This window comes from Parus major, chromosome 3, assembly GCF_001522545.3.
Source record: "Parus major isolate Abel chromosome 3, Parus_major1.1, whole genome shotgun sequence".
In the NCBI taxonomy this organism is placed as follows: Eukaryota; Metazoa; Chordata; class Aves; order Passeriformes; family Paridae; genus Parus; species Parus major.
The window spans coordinates 104,552,856-104,571,842 of NC_031770.1; positions in this window are offsets into that span (position 1 = coordinate 104,552,856).

Consider the following 18,987-nt stretch of genomic DNA (forward strand, 5'->3'; position numbering starts at 1 on the left):
AAATCTGAACAGCTTGAGAAATTGGGTCTTACCTACAAGACTCTCAAGTATTCTGGGAAATCAGAGGAGAGGATGGTGTCAGTTATACATCAATACAGAATCTGTAAAGAAGTTCAATTTATTGGAAGCCGAAAGCTCATTTGGAAACCTCCATGGTGAATTGTGCCATGGACAAGTCAGATTGTCCCATCTGGATTATTCTTGGATATGCTTTGGTTTGGCTACATTATTTTTGATCCACCAGATGCCTGAGTTTCCATAACAAAGACAAAGTGTGGGAGACATTCAGCAGCTTGACACTGGAGTATTGACAAAGAAATACAGCTACTGACAATTGGCAGAGCTTTCCTTCGTATCCCTGCTGTCAGTCTTGTAGTAATCCTCTTTGGCCTTCAGACTACTGAAAAGGGATAATAGTTTTCCTTATATTGGATATTATATAGAAGCTAGTTCATCTAAACAGTTAAAATACAGCTAAGAAGTACCAAGAATTACTTGAAGGGAGCACTAGAAATCTATTGCTTCATGCTAAGCCATTCTATCTTTTTGAAGTATGCGAAGTAAACATGCTGCAATATCATTCACACGGTCACACAGAGGTTGTAGGCAGAAGTGATATTCTGCAAGCTGAGATCCTGACTCCTTTTTGAGTTCCAGTAGTTTGGAATGGGTAAAAGCCCTGCAAGTTTGTGAAGTCACACATTCAATATGCGAGGCCAAGAGTAAAAATAAGACCCCTGGCCTCACCCTTCTTTCTCCTTTAGATACTTTTCTCTGTAACAGTAGGTAAAATGCAGGAGTGGAATATCATTGCTATTAAGTGAAAAATGAGCTTTTACCGTTAGCCATGAAAATGAAAGTAATAATTAAATCTTCATATAACTTTAGGTTGTATTGCAAGTGCTTAGCTGAAAAATTCGTCTTTAACTCATGGCCCGCAGCAATCACATCTGTTATATTTTAGGAACAGAAAGCTAATGAGGTGGAATCTGGAGTACTGAGCTTAATTGGGCTTGTTTTGATTAAGTGTATGTGCTGGGAATATTTTACACACAAGTATAAATTGCAAAACAGTCAACATAAGCCACAAAATTTGCAAAATCCATTGTGGGCAGTGTCAGAGAAAGGACTGTTTCCAATAAACAATAAAAGGCAGAAAGAAAATACTGAGGTTTTGATGAAAAAAAAACCCAAAACAACTTTAATTTGCTTAATTAGTGGCTTTCCACAGCTGTAAGTGCATTTCTCTCTTGTTCACATACATGCAAATACACACACAGAGAAACACAAAAATGTGCTGTATATTAGAAAACTGTAACAGCTTGTCTTTGGGCTGAGTAGATTAGGTTGGACTGGAAAAGGCATTTAAAACTGCATAATCTTTATACAAGCATGAAAACTTGACATATCCTCCATATATTACATATTTAGCAGAAATAATAATATTTTAAAGCATTTTTAAAACATGTGTTTCAAGAGGGAGATAGTATGTGGAGTTTTTCTCCTGCCAGTCCTTATCACTTTGGGCCATACTCTTAGATAATGTAAACCCACATAACTTCATTGACTCTACCACATTTTGCTGATCCACTCAATTTAGATCTGATCTCTCAAGTTCCCATGTGTATTCAAAGCTTAGGAGTTGGGGAAAAAAAGAGATTACTATATTTTAGCAACATTATAAATGGATTTTTTAAATGGATTTTTCCCTACAGTAAAAAATGTTATAATCTGGATGTCTGATATTATCGTATCATCCATAACTAGAGACAGAGGCTGACTCTTCAAAGTAAATTACACATGAATGAAAAGTGTTTCTGTTTAGATTGTAGTCAAAACCACATCGACAACAACAACAACAAAATTGTCTACTGCTTTCATTAGTAGCTCTCAAAAGAAGCTTCCAAGAAAAAAAAGGCCTCCATCTTTGCACACAAGGGAAATAAGACACCAAGAACTGGCTTGCAGAAAGCCAGTGATAGAAGTACCTGAGGGGCAAAGATCTGTCCAGTGGCCACCTTAACAGTCATAGCCCAAGGAGACTGACATAAGCCACGTGATATGGGACATTTGACTGTGGAACCTTCCTCCAGCTTGGTGGATTTAGGCTTACAGTGATGACATTTTTATAGTGGTCACATATATTAATGTATTTCCTACTTCCCCGACATGGCTATCTCATGTTGAGCCCTTTCAGCTGGTAGATATTTTCCCCCAACCCCAATCCAAACTGAAAATTTAGGCTGAGGATTTCAAAGTTTTAAATTCCCACGGAATTAATGTCTCAGGTTCTTCTACCCCTTTATGGGCTTATCTTTGCTCAATTAATGTTTCATGATAATTGACTAATATCTAAGAAAATGTCAAGAGTTAATAACTTCATTTTAGCTCCTTACTGGCTTCATGTAATTCAACACATTTTTCCTGAGATACCATTATTGCTAGGACAAGGAGATGTTTCTTCAGATGAGTCTCTAAACAGTTCCTGACCTTCCCAGTGTTCATGCTGGCTCTTCTCTTCTTTGGGTAATGGGGGTAAATGCAGTGAACATGGAAAGCACACTGAGTTTAAGGACAAATACTCTGCAGTCCTCCAGGAAAATTATGATAGTAATTTTTTGTCAGGTTGGATTAAATTCTTCTGGCAAATGAAAATCTCACTGGTGAGTTGCTGCTCCTTTCAGCTGCTCCTTCCAGAGTTGCTTCCATATAGGAGCACATATAGACCTCCTATATACTACACAGGCTAAGGGACTGACTGAACTAACAGGAGACAAAGTACAATATTCAGGTTAGGTCTTGATGGAGCAAGGTCTTCACTCTTGAACAAAAAAAATAAAATAAAAATGTCTAACACCCAGAGTTATTCAGGGCTTTACAATTCATTCAGAAGAGTGCAATGCTCATTGTGACCCCTCACACTGTATTGTCCAATTGGTTCAATAGTGACTGAGGAAGGACGGCCACCTACCCTATTATTGGCTCCACCTCCTGGGGTTTTCCTGAAAGGGATTTTCATTCAAGTCTGATCTAGAGTAACATATGCAATTACACTTGGAAGAATGAAAATGTGAGGAGGGCAGCCACTGCAGCTTCAGGTCATGAGACGATTGCTGGCTGTGATTAGGAAGATACCCCTCCTCCTAAATGAAGTACAATAGTGTTCATATCTGAGGATTTGGGACTGGCCATTGTCAAAGATAGCCCTGTGACCATTCATACAATCTTGGATTTCCCTCCTCTTAGCCTTTCAAAATAAAGAAAAGGAAAAGAACACTTTGAGAAATTTTCTACCTTTTTATTGAAAAACAAATTGGGGTAAAGTGGAAGCAAATTTTAATATTCTGCCATTCTTCTGCCCAAACTTGTGCTACAGCTTTTTCCGTTGAAAGTCATTTGAATGTTCCTTTTTTTCTTTTTTTTTTTTTTTCCATAGACAGTTTTTCATGCTTCTAATATTTGATATAAAAATTCTGAATTAATTTCACTGTACTGAGCCTACTAAATATGACTTATTTTTAAAGCAGGTTGCTCTTGTGAAAGACTGTGGTCTCTAAGGATTGTCTGTCAGTCACCTCATAAAATAAAGGTTATTATTATCAGTGATGAACAATAGCTGATGACTTCAAGTTGAAGAAAGGTCAAGAGACTAATCACTGATATACTTTCAGCAGCTATCTTTTCTAGTCAGGACTTAAACAATTGTTAAAGGCATATTTTTCAGCTTTAAATTTTTTTCTGTTATTTCCTCATTGTCTGTATACATGCATAATATGTTCACACAAATCCATCTTGGGTCTTTTTGCATATGTCAAGTTTCACTCAAGCAAATGAACAGAAAAACATAATCACTTCGGAATCTGGAGTATGAATACTTGTGACATTCGTGAATTGTGTGTCAGAGGGGAGCAAGTGGGTGAGGACTCCTTTTCTCTGTTAGTAGCTACCATGTCTGTGTAATCCCTGAGCAAATTTCAATTCTTTGACACAGCTCTTAAACCTTGACTCTGTTTCTCTTCTGCTGGAATGTTTGTTCCACCCGCCCCACTTAAGAGCATGGGATACACTGTGGTTCCTTCTTGAGACCTTTGTTTCAGAATTCCTGGACTATAAAATCATACCAGGCTTTCTGGAGGTACATCCCTCTTCTTTTGATCTGGCAAACTATGGAGTATCAGTAATGTATGAGGCTGTTCAGATCCGGGAGTCTGAACAGAGCTGGTGGGATGTGCTGCCTTTGCTCAAAATTCAGCTAAAGCCTGGGAAGTTTATGTAGGTCAACTGTACCTTCCTTCAAACTGAAGAAGCTGGCCATGCTTGGAATGTGTAATGTAGGTGGAGACACAGCCTGAGAGAACTATTCAACCAAAGGCTGGTATCAGCCAAATCCCTTCACTGTTCCTGAACGCGATGTTGACACTACTGAACAAGTCATTGTTGGTAAATGACTGTCTGAAATAGTCTGTTTCTTCACTGTAGATTCAAAGGAAAATATTACAGCAAGAGGAGAAAAAAGGTGAAATTGATTTCATTTAACAACAACCTTCCAGCCTCGGCTCACGTCTCACTCAAATAACCTTTGTAACTAATTATAGTGGAGCTGGAAAATAAAGCACTTTTGGGCTAAAGGATTTTATAAGTCATTGAAATTATCCAGTGCTCAGTATAGCCAAAATCCTATATGCTATTATGTTCTTGTGCCAGAGAGGCTGCCTGCAAGTTAACATCTATAGAGCTAAAAGAGGAACAAAAGGCAAACACTGTTATCATCAAACAATATATTAATGTCCAAAGACATTATGGTAGGCTGAGAAATCAATCATTTCTAACTATTTTCTTTTTTAACTTTGTATTAAATTTGGAATGATTGTAATAATTGGTCATTTTCCTCCTTTTTCAGGTCTGGCAACAGTCAGTCAGCTCCAAGCACTGTCCTGCCATATTAAGCTTTCTCTTTCCTTTCTGATCCTTGAAAGTTTAGAAGTATGCATTAATATTTGTAAGCTATTATGTCTGATGCAGATTTCAACTAAAACAGCCTTATCCCTCAAAGTCCCCCTCTCCATTTGTCTTAGTTTGGATGACTTTTTAATCCTTTGGAGTCAAGATTTAAAGACTGTTTAAATTAAAGGGACTTGTCATTCTTAAAAAAATGAGCTTGGATTCCTTTCTCTGCCATTTCCCAGATGATCTCTGTCTTGCACCTATATGGCTGAGCCTCAGTTTCTGTCAGTCTACTTCCTTTACTCTAAATGTAACATCCCAAATATATTTTGTTTAATTCTATTTATTTTTTTTTAATAACTTTCAGGATACCAAATGCTCCATACATATTTCTGTAGGGAAAATTTTGTTTCTTATGTTTAGTGACCTTCAGCATCCTGTACAAGGTCTATCTGTTTACTTACTTGGGATTTCTTCAAATCAATAGCTCCCAACTGCAGTCCATGCACCATTAGTGATTCATGAAGCACTTGCTGGAGGTCCATAGAGAACTGCCTAGCAAAGCACAGGATCCTCTGCATTTCCATCTGCTATCTTACATTAAAACCAGCTAAAATTATATTAAATAGTTTCTGAATGCCACTATTCACAGAAGGCAATTGCTGCTCTTACACAAGGCCAGTATCTAGTTGTGAAATATTCCATGTATGACTTAGTAGGGACTAAGGCAGGAGTCGAGGGGTTGAAATGTGACCCACACCCCAGAACAGTTTAAGAACACTTGCTCTTCACAACATCTCTGCCTCAGCTGTAATCCTGTGATTGGCCTGTATGGAATATCCTTTGGAGTCAAATCAGTTTTATGATTTTTAAACTCTGATGGCTTTAATTTGCTGCAAATCTTTCCAGAGATTATGATACTTTGTACAGCATACCTATAAATAAGTTCTATGACAGCCTCATTAATCAGGCTACATTTTAAAAGCATTAGCCTTTTTCCCCTCTGTTGAATCCACAGCTTATCTTTCCCCAATTATAATTAGTGTTCATTAAAAACAGTACTTTTTTTGCAAACTGGAGAGTTACACTGGGCCTGATGCAGACTTCCTTCATCCTCCAGCTGATGAACCCCAACATTGGAGAGGTGTTTGATAATTTGGCTCCACATTAGCAAATTACAAATGGACTATTTTAAGCAGGGTAAGCCTAAAGAGATCTGTCACAGCACCGTAAAGCTTGCTCTTGATATTTTTAACTTCAAGATGCCTGGTTCTGAGAATGGAGCATTAATTGGCCCACTTCATTGATCTTGATAGAAAGTAGGTGACACAAACAGAAAAATCAAATGCCAGCCCCAACCCCTACCCCCAAAAAAAAAAAACAAAAAAGCAAACATGCAAAATTGGTCAGCACATAAAAATCTTGCCCTTACTATTCATGAAAGAACGCTTCAAATATATATATATTTTCTTTTTTTTCAATAGTGGCAGAAATGTCCCCACTCTGGACAAGCAGGAAACTGTAATTTGGATTTTGGACACAGTGAGGTGAAGATATCAGAAATAAACCTACTAGAGAAAAATATTGTTGCTGGGACTTCTAGACTCCTTGACAAATGTTCTGATTCTCTGATAGGTAGAGTACTGTGTGTATTAGCAAGAGTTATCAAATGGAAATATTCACAAGTTTGCTATCCAAGTCCAAGTCTATGGTTTGGGAAGACACTTGGTTTATCATCTATGTGGATTTAAAGAATGGACTTGACAACAAGATTTTGAAAATAATCTATTTTTTTCAGCGCATGTGCAGGGAGTAAATGGTACAGGATAGGATTTTGAGAAGTTTACTATGCCTTCCATCACTATTGCTGTGAAAAACATGTTCCATAGTACTTCATAAAATCTTCCCGCTATTTCTTTCTTTCTCCATCCATTGGAGGACAGATATTGCCACAGGCTAATTCATAAGGGATGTCTTCAGATGAAGTGAACTGCCTGCAGAGGTGCTTGACTCCATCAATAGCAAAGAGATTTAAGTTAAATAAGGTGGTTCATTTCTAGGTATTCTATGCGAGAAAAATCCAATCATAAATTTGAAAACATTAAGGTACTTTAAAGGAGGATCTACCTGATTGAACTTTAACATCGGATTAATTTCTCAGTTCCCACCAAAACATCAAGGCACTTGCAGAATCACATGATCAGGGAATTCAGATACTTTTAGAAATCAGGAAGACAAATGGATTTTTTAGGATCTAGTTTTTAACCTGAGTAGGTCAAATTTGTTTATACATTTTAAATATTTTTAGTTTTCTGTATCTGCCCAGTGGTACCAATATCACAAAGATAAGTACTTCTTGAATGTCTCTGAGTATATCCAGGTCTTGAATCTCTTTGTGATAATAATGTGAAATGGAACTGGCGTAAGTTTTAAATACGAATCTTTGTGTGGTGAATTTTGTGGAGGAAAGGAGAAAGTTGCAGGCTCTCAGTTGGTGAAAACAGAGCACAGAGTGTGTCACAAAACACTGTCAGTGTCTCAGTGACCAGAATTTGTAAAAAAACAATGAAGGACACTGAAAGGCATTTCCCACCACTACTATCACTGGAAATGAAGTCAAGGTAGCTTTCACACCATCTTCCCTTCCTTTTATATCTAAACATATCCACAGCCATGACACACTTCTCTTTAGTTAACAAATGACCAATCTTGACAGTACATTCTGTCCAGTACCATTATGTCCTCATCTAACCCAAAACCCATGGTTTCCTATCAGGTGCATGCTCCACTGGAGTCAATTCCATATTTGTCAGGGAAAGCAAATAGTTCTTGTATCCCTCTTCTTTTTCTTGACTGGCAGGGGAAATAATGAGCAGGATGCTAGAACTCAGGTGTGATGAAGACCAGTGGTTACAACTGTAAAGGAAACTGTGAAATGTGCTCACCTGGAAATCTGTCTCACAGGTGTCCCTTCTCCCACCCCATCACATCAAGCTGTGAAAAGGTTAGGTGATACTGTGAGAAACAATTGAACAAGTAGATTAAAACTACTCTCTCTAAAGAATAAGATTTTGTATCTCTTTAACAGAACTTAATATCAAGTGGTGAAGTTATTTGCAGTTTATGACAAGGATTCCTACTCCCACAGAAGGACAACTCTGTGAAAATGGCACTCTGATGTGAAGAGGACAAGGCTGCTGCAAAAAGGAATGATAAATCATATCTAAGAGATGAAGGAAGTGAAAGCTAAACAGAGCTGGAAAGGGTCAGAAAGGAAAGGATTACAATGGAGGTCTGAAGGGTCTTCCTGCTTTGTCAGCTTCTCTTTTCAGAGTTAAATTTGGTGGAAATGAAAAGAGGATTTTTTTTTTTGGTTCATTTTCTTTGAGGTTAAAATTGCAAGGTGACTTTGTCTTTCATAAGAGATGTTGTGAGGAAATGCATGTGATATGTGCAGTTTGTGATGACTGAGAATGTTTGATCACAGGAAGGGATGGCAAGGAGAGAGGGAAATTTTCAAGGTCAATTTTAGAAACTTTAAAAATTAAATATTTTGAAACCAGTCCCAGAATTATAATGATTGTATTCTGTACAGTTTTATTATGGACTATAATTTGTCCACGGAAGTTTTGCTGATGCTTGTACTCGTCCATAGTTGTAAATCACAGTAATATGCACAGAGGGGTTAATAATGACCTTACACTGTGCTCACTTTAGGTAGAAACACTCTGTTCTTTCCCACCCTTCAGTCAGGATGTGGGCAGAGTGAATTTTAAGGAGATGTTATACTTAGCACCTAGCTAAGTGTATATTGTTCTGTGCTGTGCCATGCCATGTGAGCATACCATGCATCCACAGGGGAAAAACAAGCTGTCATTGCAACACTTGAAAGTTAATAATCCTTTTTTCTCATTAAAGCTCTTCGGCACAGAGACAATACTGATTGGAGCAGGGTTACACTGCTGCTGACTTCCAGTCTGCTGTTGTCTCCATTACTTTGGATGACCTTCCTTTACCTTGCTTTGACTTGCCCTACTTGAACAACTGGGAGCTGACCTTCCTTCAAACACCTTCCTGCGAGTGCCAGAGGATGGCAACAGCCTTCTACAATTCACTGGGAAAGACTCAGTGGAGAAGATTATCAAACTGCAGCAGGTGCTGGGCTTTTCCAAGCCCCAGTGAAATGTGCAGCTGAGAAAACCCTGGGAAGGACAAAGCCAGTCTGTCATGGTTTTGTAAAGTGGAAGCTCCCATGCACATTGCAGGTGTTGAAATGAGGAACAGGCTCTCTCCAACAAAATATGAAAATGTCCCTTTAAAGGAGGAAGGAGTCACTTTATGGCAAATATCAGAAAAATTACATCCTAGAATGGCCATATTTTCTCCAATGACTATAAAAATCCCCTTCAGGATAGCTCAAGTAACCACCATCAGTGAAGATGATGTTGTTACAGTTGATTTCAGTGGTGAGCAGATTGAGATTAAACCACCTACCTTTAGCAATCTGTAGGCACTATAATCCCATCACAGCTAACAGCCACACAGCCACATCTGAGACACCTCTAAAGAATTCAAGGATCCACCCCAGACTGGCAGGTATGAGAAGGGAAAACATCCTCTTCTAGAACTAGTAACAGATGGAGACAGGTGGAGTCTTCTAGGTGCTAGGTATTTAAGCTATTGAATTCCACCTCCCAGAATGCATTTAGACTTGAATTTAGGTGTTAGTAGTCTAAGCAGGATCCTATCCAGAGAGTTGGAGGAGATGAATTCCATACAATAGATCTGAAGACCTATGTCAGTTTTGAAATGTGGTACGTGCTTTTCAGGAGAACCAACAGTATTTTTGCTGTGTGACTTTCTGCTTCTCTATGGAAAGATGTGGAACAAAGGGCCATGAAGACAACTAATGGGCCTGGAGTGTCACTCAAATGAGGAAAGGATGAAAGAGGTGCAAATTTTATTCTAGAGAAGGGAAATTATTTTAAAGCTACAGCCTTTCTCAGTAAATAATTTGCTATTGTAGTGTATTGGTTTTGTGTGGCCAGGTTTTGGGAGTGGGGATGGTTGCAGGGGGTGGTTTCTGTGAGCAGCTTCCAGAAGGTTCCCCCTTGGCAGAGCCAATGCCAGCTGGCTCCAAATTGGGCCCACTGCTAGCCAAGGCTGGGCCAATCAGCGATGGTGATAACACCTCTGTGCTAAGATATTTAAGAAGGGAAAAAAAATTACTGTGCTGATGTAATTGTGCTCAGAAGAGATGAGTGAGAATGTGTGAGAGGAACAGCTATGCAGACAGCAAGGTCAGTGGAGAAGGAAGAACTGGAGCTGAAGCAGAGATTCCCCTGCAGGCCATGGTGAAGCAGCTGTGTTCCTCCAGCCAATGGAGCTCCATGTGGGAGCAGAGATCCTCCTTCATTCGGTGGAGGGCCCCACCCTGGAGCAGGTGGATGCCCAAAGGAGGCTGTGACCCTGTGGGAGGGACCTGCAGACCTGTGGAGAGAGGAGCCCATGCTGGAGCAGGTGGCTCTGGAAGGACTGCACCCTACAGAGAGGAACCCATGCTGGAGCAGTTCATAAAGAACTTTAGCCCATGAGAAGAACATACACTGATGAAGTTCATGGAGAACTGTTTCTGTGGGAGGGATCCCACACAATATCTCCTCTCCTTGAGCAGCAGCAGGAACAGCGTATGACGAACCGACCGTAAACCCCATTCCCTGTATCCTCACACCTCTGGGGAAACAGGTGGAGAGAGGAAGGAGGAAGGGGTGGGAGAGAGTTGTTTTTAAGACTTATTTTTCATTTTCCTGCTCTTATTTTGATTAGTAAAAAATTAAATTAATTTTTCTAAGTCAAATGTGTTTTACCCAGTATGGTAATCAGTGGATTATCTTTTTCCCAGACCTTATCTTAACCCGTGAACCCTTCATAATATTTTCTGTCTCCTGCTCATTTGAGAGGCAAGTGACAGAGAGGCTTTGGTGGGTACCTGGCATCCAGACAGAGACAACCCACTACATTCAGTGCAAACACCACATTTTCCACAGGGCATTTTTAAATCCTATCCATTATAAAATACAGATTAACTTGTATGAGTGTGTCTGTCTGTTGGCATCGTTTTTCAAGATAAAATCTCCCTGAGGAGGAGAAAGTGCTGAACATTTCTACAGTAATCAAGGCAATTGGCAAATCAATTATACCACAGGCATCTTTTCTCCCATTTAAGACAGTTTGTTTCATTTTCACACCATAAATGTGCAATCTAAACCAACAAATATATTTGAGCTAAAAAAAAGCTTTTAACCAAAATTCAGGAATGTCCTGAACACCAGATTGCTTGTGCTGCCACAGTTCTAGATGCTATCATCAAATTATATAATCTCAATGCACTGAGATAGTTTGGATCATGTTTTGCTCCACAGATAGGACAGTATAGTGTAACATTTGTCCAAATTGCCTTGTAGCTACAAATTCAGATTTGATTTTTTCCATTTTCCCATTTGTTCTGGATAAATTGAAGCCAAAGATCCTTCCTTCTTAACATTTTCTGTAACAAATTCAATTTGTAGAGCTGTGTCATAATGGACTGACCATAAATGGTGCAAATCTGCCAGTAATTGGCAAGCAAATGCTGTCTGAATTTGATTATGTTTATTTTTATAGAGCTCAGGTCTTACAAAGTCAAACATTTTTTATGTGAGTGTTGAGGGCATTCAATTACCTGCAGGACTGTGGACTAGTAATTCACATGTGTTACCTGACTTACTCCTGAATTTACTAAACAAAGGTGTGCTTAGAGTCAGTTCAAGGAGATACAGGCAAAGCTTCACTTTGCTGCTCTCAGGACAAAGACCTGGGAATAAATCACGTTCATGCCATGGCAGCAGGTGAAGCGAAAGTGGTGGAAGGAAGAAAGGGGGAACAATACTTCAAAATCAATTTTTCTGGTTCCACTGCCTCCACAGGGAAGGTAGAACTGTGACTTTGCCTTGAGGAGCCATCAATGTAATTTTAAACACATTGTTTTCCACACCACCTACCTCCTCTCACAGCTTCAAACTTTCTCCAGTGATGGCAATGATAAGAAGTAACTTAGCTTCTGAGGAATTTATTAAAGCAGGCATTATGAATTTTTTCACTTGTCTTTTCTCCTATCTATTATTTAGGAAATTGCTTGCCTTACTTATGTGTGATTTAGCTCTCTGTATGTGTCCAAGAACCACACACACAAAACATCCCGTGCTTCCCATGGCCAGATAAGATCAAATAGTGCAAATGTCCTACAGCCAAAGAAAATAATAGCTGTGTTTTCAAAGCAGAGAACTATGTAGGCAGAGAAAGAAGTCAGGAAGCTTGCTAACATCATCCCAGGAATTAGCCACGGCTAATGAAATATCCAACCCAACATGCAAGCGCTTTTCTAACTAAATTACCTCATAATTCAGATATTGGCTGTTGGGTTTGTATTAACATATGTATTTGTATATTTTAACATACAACTCCTAAATGATTTTAGTAGGGAACACTGTAGAGGGCTTATTTATTGGCAGACTGCCTCTGTGACTGAGCAGGGCTGTGGGAGGCTTAAGTGTGTTCTGGGTAATGTAGTCTGATTTCTATTTTAATGGACTGAATAACTAGAGCAGGCACTTATGTTAAATGGCCCAACTGAGAACTGAGCAGCCATTTGAGGTAAGAGAGAGTTTAAGATAAAAGTAATAATCTGTAAGGGTTTAAATCTATTGTTCTAAAAGGATAAAATGTATAGTACCAGAGACCAAGAGTACAGGTGGGACATTCTGTTCTGTATCTGACCTGGATGGTGATTTTCTGTGTGATTTTGCACAAATTTGGGGAATATTCCTGGGTGATGATTTTGAATGTCCATAAACCATATTAATTTATTTTCCACTTGGGAAACCATGGAAGGAGAGATTTTGGAGCTTAACTAAAGTTCCCAAGGTGCTTTAACATTGCTGGATGACTGCTATTCAGTAAATATAACATTTTGAGGTAAGTTTAATCTACCTGAAGTAATTCAGGAGGATTTCCACTGAAGCCCACTGAGCTATAATGATGCAATGGTAGCATGAGTAAGATCATTTTTCAGTCCTTCATTAGGAAGACAAAATCTACCTCTCCCCAGCTTTCTGTGTTGGGTTGTTGTTAATGCCACTGTGCTGGGTTGGGATATAACCTCAGGTGAGCAGTTTTGTATTCTCTTTAAGAGTCTGCACAATGTCTCACAAGAGGCTGCAGCTGTTTGCAAAGCCATGAAGAAATTTAACCACTGATGGCTGAAGATGGCTATGGGTTAAAACCATGTAGGACATCACAAAAAAAATAAAAATATCCCAATAATTTTATCAAGGCAATACTATATTTTAAGACAAATAGTTCAGTCTCCTCATGTTTAAAATACTCAGGATGGAGGAAAAGTCAGCAAAACAAACTTGACTCACAAAAAATTATATTAAGATTTTTTTTTTCTATTTCTTCTTATTTTAAATATTTTTCTCCAAGGCTTTTAGATTTCAGTCTCTAACTCACTGAGTCTGAGGAGAATTTGATTTTTAAAAAATAATAATATAGAATCTCAGTCAAAAGTGAATTGTATGAAAGACCATACAGGGTATCATGGAAGTTTTAAAATATAAACACTTTTTAAAAACCCTGAATGGAGTTTGGTGTTTTCCTTGATTTTTGTTCCTGAAGTTTATGTGCTTCTGACAGACAGAAACTAAAATATAGTGAAAAGATGATCTGGTGAAGTACTTTTTATTTCCTGTTCTTCTGGGAGCAAAAAGAAAGGGCTGGCTTTCAAGTTTCAATCATAACATAAGCAGGTTTAAGAGTAGAGCTAGATCAAAAGAACATAGTTCCAAAGAAATTGAATTTTTCCTTATGGTCTGCAGTGTGTGGAGGGCCTTGCTGTGTGTGTAACCCAGACACCTAGACTTGGTGCTACTTCAGCTGCCAGCTCAGTTGGAAATGCATTCCCAATAAATTCAGTGAAGAAAAGCTACGGGGTGATGTAGAGAATGTGTGGTTAAATTCTGGGTGCTTACAAGGGCAGACAGTATTGGAGAGCAAGTGGGGAGGTTCACTGTTAGAACATCAGTCTAGGTTTGTAAGACAAACTTAAGTTTTAATGAACTGAGTTCTTACCTTTCTTTTATTTTTTTTCTCCTCTAAATGTAAAAAGGAAAAATAAAAAGAAAAATAGGCATCTGTTTTAAATCTCTACATCAAGTTTGTGCTTCTATGGGCTGGGTGATTAACTTTGTCAGGGCAACTACAGCTCTGATTCAGTAAAATATTTTTTGAATCTAAGTTAAGTCCAAGTGCTGTGCACTCTGCTTTCCTGAAGAGAACACAACATTTCAAACTGAGAACTTGGATGTAAATTCTAGACAATATCAGCCCCCCAAAAGGAATTAAATGTGTGAGAACATTTCTGCTATTTCTATGTAGTCATGAATAATTAATTTATTTCAGAAAGGATCTGAACCAGCATATTTCTGGGATAAAAGCTTGTGTCATAAACCACAAAAGAACAATTGTAGCCTTTTGCTTAAGCATAGAGAATATTCCTAATAGTCCCCACCCCCTTCTGTCCCCAAAGTCCTTATTGTTCTCTAAAGGTTTGGGGCTTGTGTCTTGAACTTTTTCTGGTCTCTCAATGTTTTCTGACAGATATATTTTCAGGTCTTTTTTATTCTTCCTCCATTCACTGAAGAGCTTTGTAGCTGTACCAAGGTATCTTAAAGTGTGTCTGCTACTAGTAACAGTACTACTTGTTTTTTTTATCTTTCTTGGTGCCTGCACAGAGTTGCTGTAACCTTGCTTCCAGCGCAGTCAATGGACAGAGAGAGATGCAGCATCAGGGTGTGGTGAAAGCACAAGCATCCCATGCCTGTCCTGCTCATGGAGTGCATACTCCTGGTGATGGGGATAGAAGAAACAAAGGTATATTTTTTGTTTTGATTGTTTGAAACATGACAGTTTTACCGGCATGGGACTCAAAGAACGGTCTGCAAGGGGTAGGCAAGCTTCCATATCACCAGTTTCAAAAGTTCTTTATTCACAGAACAATTTTTGCTTTGAACCAGCTGTTCAAGTGATGGAGCCTGGACAATACCTTCTGTTGTTTTCCCATTTGTTTACATCCTGCCAATTTCACATATAACAAAAGTGTCATCAACAGCAGTGTTGTGTCCTTATCATAGGGAAAAGACAAGACTACAGAATTTATTTCTGTCTCTGGAAATAGACAGGAGCCTGAGGCAGCATCTATACCAGTAAATTGAATAGTGAGGGCAACACTATTTTGACCCTGAGGCCAGCTGACACCATCTAGTGCCATCTATCCTACTAAAGCCTCATCTTCCAAAACTAGGAGGTTGTGTCTCAGCTGTCTAATGGGGAGTGCCCTTGTTTAGTTCTGACCCCCTGAGCACCCCTGGGAACTCCATGGGATAGTGCTAACCTGGACCTGGACTAAAGCATGCCAAGAGCTGGTTAAGAAGTTAAAAGTATGGATGACTGAGCTGCCTGGTGTCTGAGCCCTGGCACTGTTTCATTCACTTATGTAAACTTGCCCTGATGCTCCTCTGTGGATTTCAGATGTTGCTGTTTGTTGTCTCTGTATCTCACTATCGAGCTCAAGTTCTGCAGCCATGGGTTTGGAGGTGGGGAGGCCAGGAGATGGCTGCATGGCAGAGGTTAACTACTGTTTCAGAAAGTTACTGGGATAACACAGGGCACACAGAAGAAGATGCAAATAAGGCCCCTATATTCTCCCTTAAGCATATATTAATGCTTGGCTTGGCACTTCTATTACAGAATTCAATTTTCAACATAGAGAAAGAAAAGTGAAGGGAAAGAATTCCCCAAGACTCTTGAAGTGTACTGTGTTTCTGCAAATATGTGCAAAATAATTTGCTCTTTATATTATTATTCCTGAATGAACTAGTACTTTTTCATAGGCAAGAAGAGCTTTATGTTACAGCTTGGATTCTACCTGCATGACAGCTTGGGTTGGAAATGACCTTAAAGGTGATCCTATTCCAGGGCCCCTGCCATGGGAAGGGATACATTTCACTAGACCAAGTTGCTCAGGGCCTCACCCAACCTGGCCTTGAACACTTGCAGGGATGGGACATCCACTGCTTTGGGCAATCTGTGCCAGTGCCTCACCACCCTCACAGTAAAGGCTTTCCTTCCATGTCCAATCTAAATCTACCCTCTATCACCTTGTAACCACTGTCCCTTGCCTGTCACTACTGGTAAAGAGTCCCTTTCCAGCTCTCTTACACACCCTTGATGTTCAATAAAGTCTGTCTGGAGCCCTCTCTTCTCCAGCCTGAACAACCCCAGCTCTCAGCCTGTCTCCATGGGAGAGGTGCTCCAGCCCCCTGATCATCTTCTTGGTTTCCTCTGGACTCCAACAGGTCTATGTGCCCCTTCTGCTGGGAGTCCAGGGATAGATGCAGTAGCCCAGGTGGAGTCTCATGAGGGCAGAGGGGCAGAATCACCTCCCTCAATCTGCTTTTGATGCAGCTCAGGACACTGTTGGCTTCCCAGGCTGCAAACAGGCTTTGAACAGGGTATGTTCAGCTTCACATCAACCAACATCCCTAAGTTGTTTTTTCCAGATTTGATCTCAATCCATTCACTGTCCAGCCTGTATTTGTTACTGGGACTGGCAAAGAACTGGCAAAGAATACTACAGAATCACTTGGGAAGGAGAGACTCTTTTTCTTTTTTTTTCCTTTTTCTTTCTTTTTTTTTTCTTTTTTTTTCTTTTTTTTTTTTCCCAGACTTTGTAGGTGTCTATTGTGACCATGAAATCATTTGGAAAAACAGCTTAAAAGGGAGGAAATACATCAGTGTTTTATAATGCTCTATTCAATGACAATAGGTGATTTGTACTTGATCATAGCCTTGAATTTCAATTTGCAGCATGGGTATACAGAATGAAAAGCACTGGAAAGTTGTAGATAATTTTGGTTCAATTATATGGTAGAAATTTTAATTTCTAAAGCTAAATTGAAAATAGGAGATAAGAATATAGTTAGCTTTATTTCTTCTATTTAAAAACTGTAAAAAAGCCCTCTGTCTAAATGTTAGAAAAGAAATGAGACTGTTTAGCTGTTAGAATTTAAAATCTCAATGAAACATTTAAAGGGAGAGTAGCAATGTGCATTGAGCCTTCATGTGTAGATTGTTCAGGGGAGTCATGTCTCCACTTAACTGGCTTAGGACATGAAAACAACAAGTAGTTAATGTTTAAAAAATTAAGAACTCACTTCTTTCATGTTTGACTTCCTTTGGTTTTCTGCCATTACTTGTATGTAAACTTACCAATCACCTAAAGGGTCTTTTGAATGGACCAACATTACTTGATCCTACAAAGAAAATTGAGATAGAAATTCCATCTCTGATAATATGCAATTCAAAAATATATTTGTGCATATTCTCACTGAATGTCAGTGAGGCATCCTCAGATAACTCCAAAGCCAGGAACGGGACTGGCTTGAGACAAGGAGCACTGTTAGTGAGCAGGGCTTGTTCCCTAAGGCACAACCTCATGCCAGCACCACTTGCACTGCTCCTGCTGGAGCCTCTCAAGAAAGCTGCACTCTGCTGTGGGAACACCAGTCCATACAGGGCTTTGGGTCCACACAGCTGCCTGGAACACCCAAGCTGAGCTGTGAGCCCGAGAGTGAGACTGGGCTGGAGCTGAAGAGGAAGGTACGAGACAGCAGATGGTTTCAAAACAAACAAACACACACAAACACTCCAGAAAACAGATGGGAGAGCCCAAGCGGGGTGAGCATTACTGGGATGACGTGGAGCAGTCTAGAGCAGCAGCTCTGCTGTGAGTGTTCATGGGCTGGGTAACTAAGGCATGACAGAAGAGAATGTCAGGAGGGAAGTTCCTGCTTTCTGGGGGGATTAGGTTAGAACTACTGCACTAAGCCTACTAAACTGGAAAACAGTGGAAATGCTTTTTATTAATAATGTTTGAAACTGATCTCCAGGAGAATAGAAATGAATTGCCACTATTCCAAAGTGGAACAGAACAGGAAAGAACTGTGATCAATTCTTTCTAGTTTTTTTCATCCAGTTCTACCACCCCTCAGTTGAGTAATTCCATGGCCATATCACCTTCAAAAAGATAATGCATTTGGCTTACGAAGAACACAATGAACTTCTGGGTTCAAAATCCAGTCTAGATTTAGAAATGCATATCTTCATGTACTATTTTCTAAAAATTCTTTTCTTATAGAAAGTGTGAAGATTTCCTACCTGTACACTGAATGATGGTGCAATGGGACAAAAAACAAGGCAGATCTGGATTGCCCACTTTCCTTTGGGTGCTTCCTTTATTCATCTCCATGAGTTTGCAAATGCAAATGTGATTTAATAAAGGACAGTGGGTGTCTGTACCATGTAGATGCATGAAGCAGAGAAAGATGCTGGTGGAGGGTGGATAATTCTAATCAAACTACTCACACCTTGCCCTCCTTGACATGCAATACCACTTTAAACAGCAGTGCTCTAATAGAGAAAAGAGCTACTGTACTTACCCACTCAATAATTTGCATAATTTTGAAGAGCTGAAAATGTCACTGCTGTTTTATGATAATTGTGGGGAAATGATTAGCCAAAGCATTTATGCATTCCAGGAAAAAAAAAAAAAAAAAGTATTTTACTATTCTGTCTTTAATATTAATAAGGATTAATAAAAAGAAAAATAAAATCACCTTGGAGGACAAACATTATGTATAAAATAATGGGTGTCATATGAAGGCACATGAGTCATCCATCCATTTGCTGCAGCCTGTCATATCTGGGAAAGTCTTAAAAAGACAACCTCTTGACTTCCCCTTCTGTAATTTCAAATGCAAATTTTGGTAACAGGAATAGCTAAAAATAAACCATTTTTTCCTTCCTTCTCTGCTTTGTAGCTTTGATTAAAATATACCGAACTTGTATCTCCTGTAATTCAAGCATTTTTAAATTGTGACAAAATAC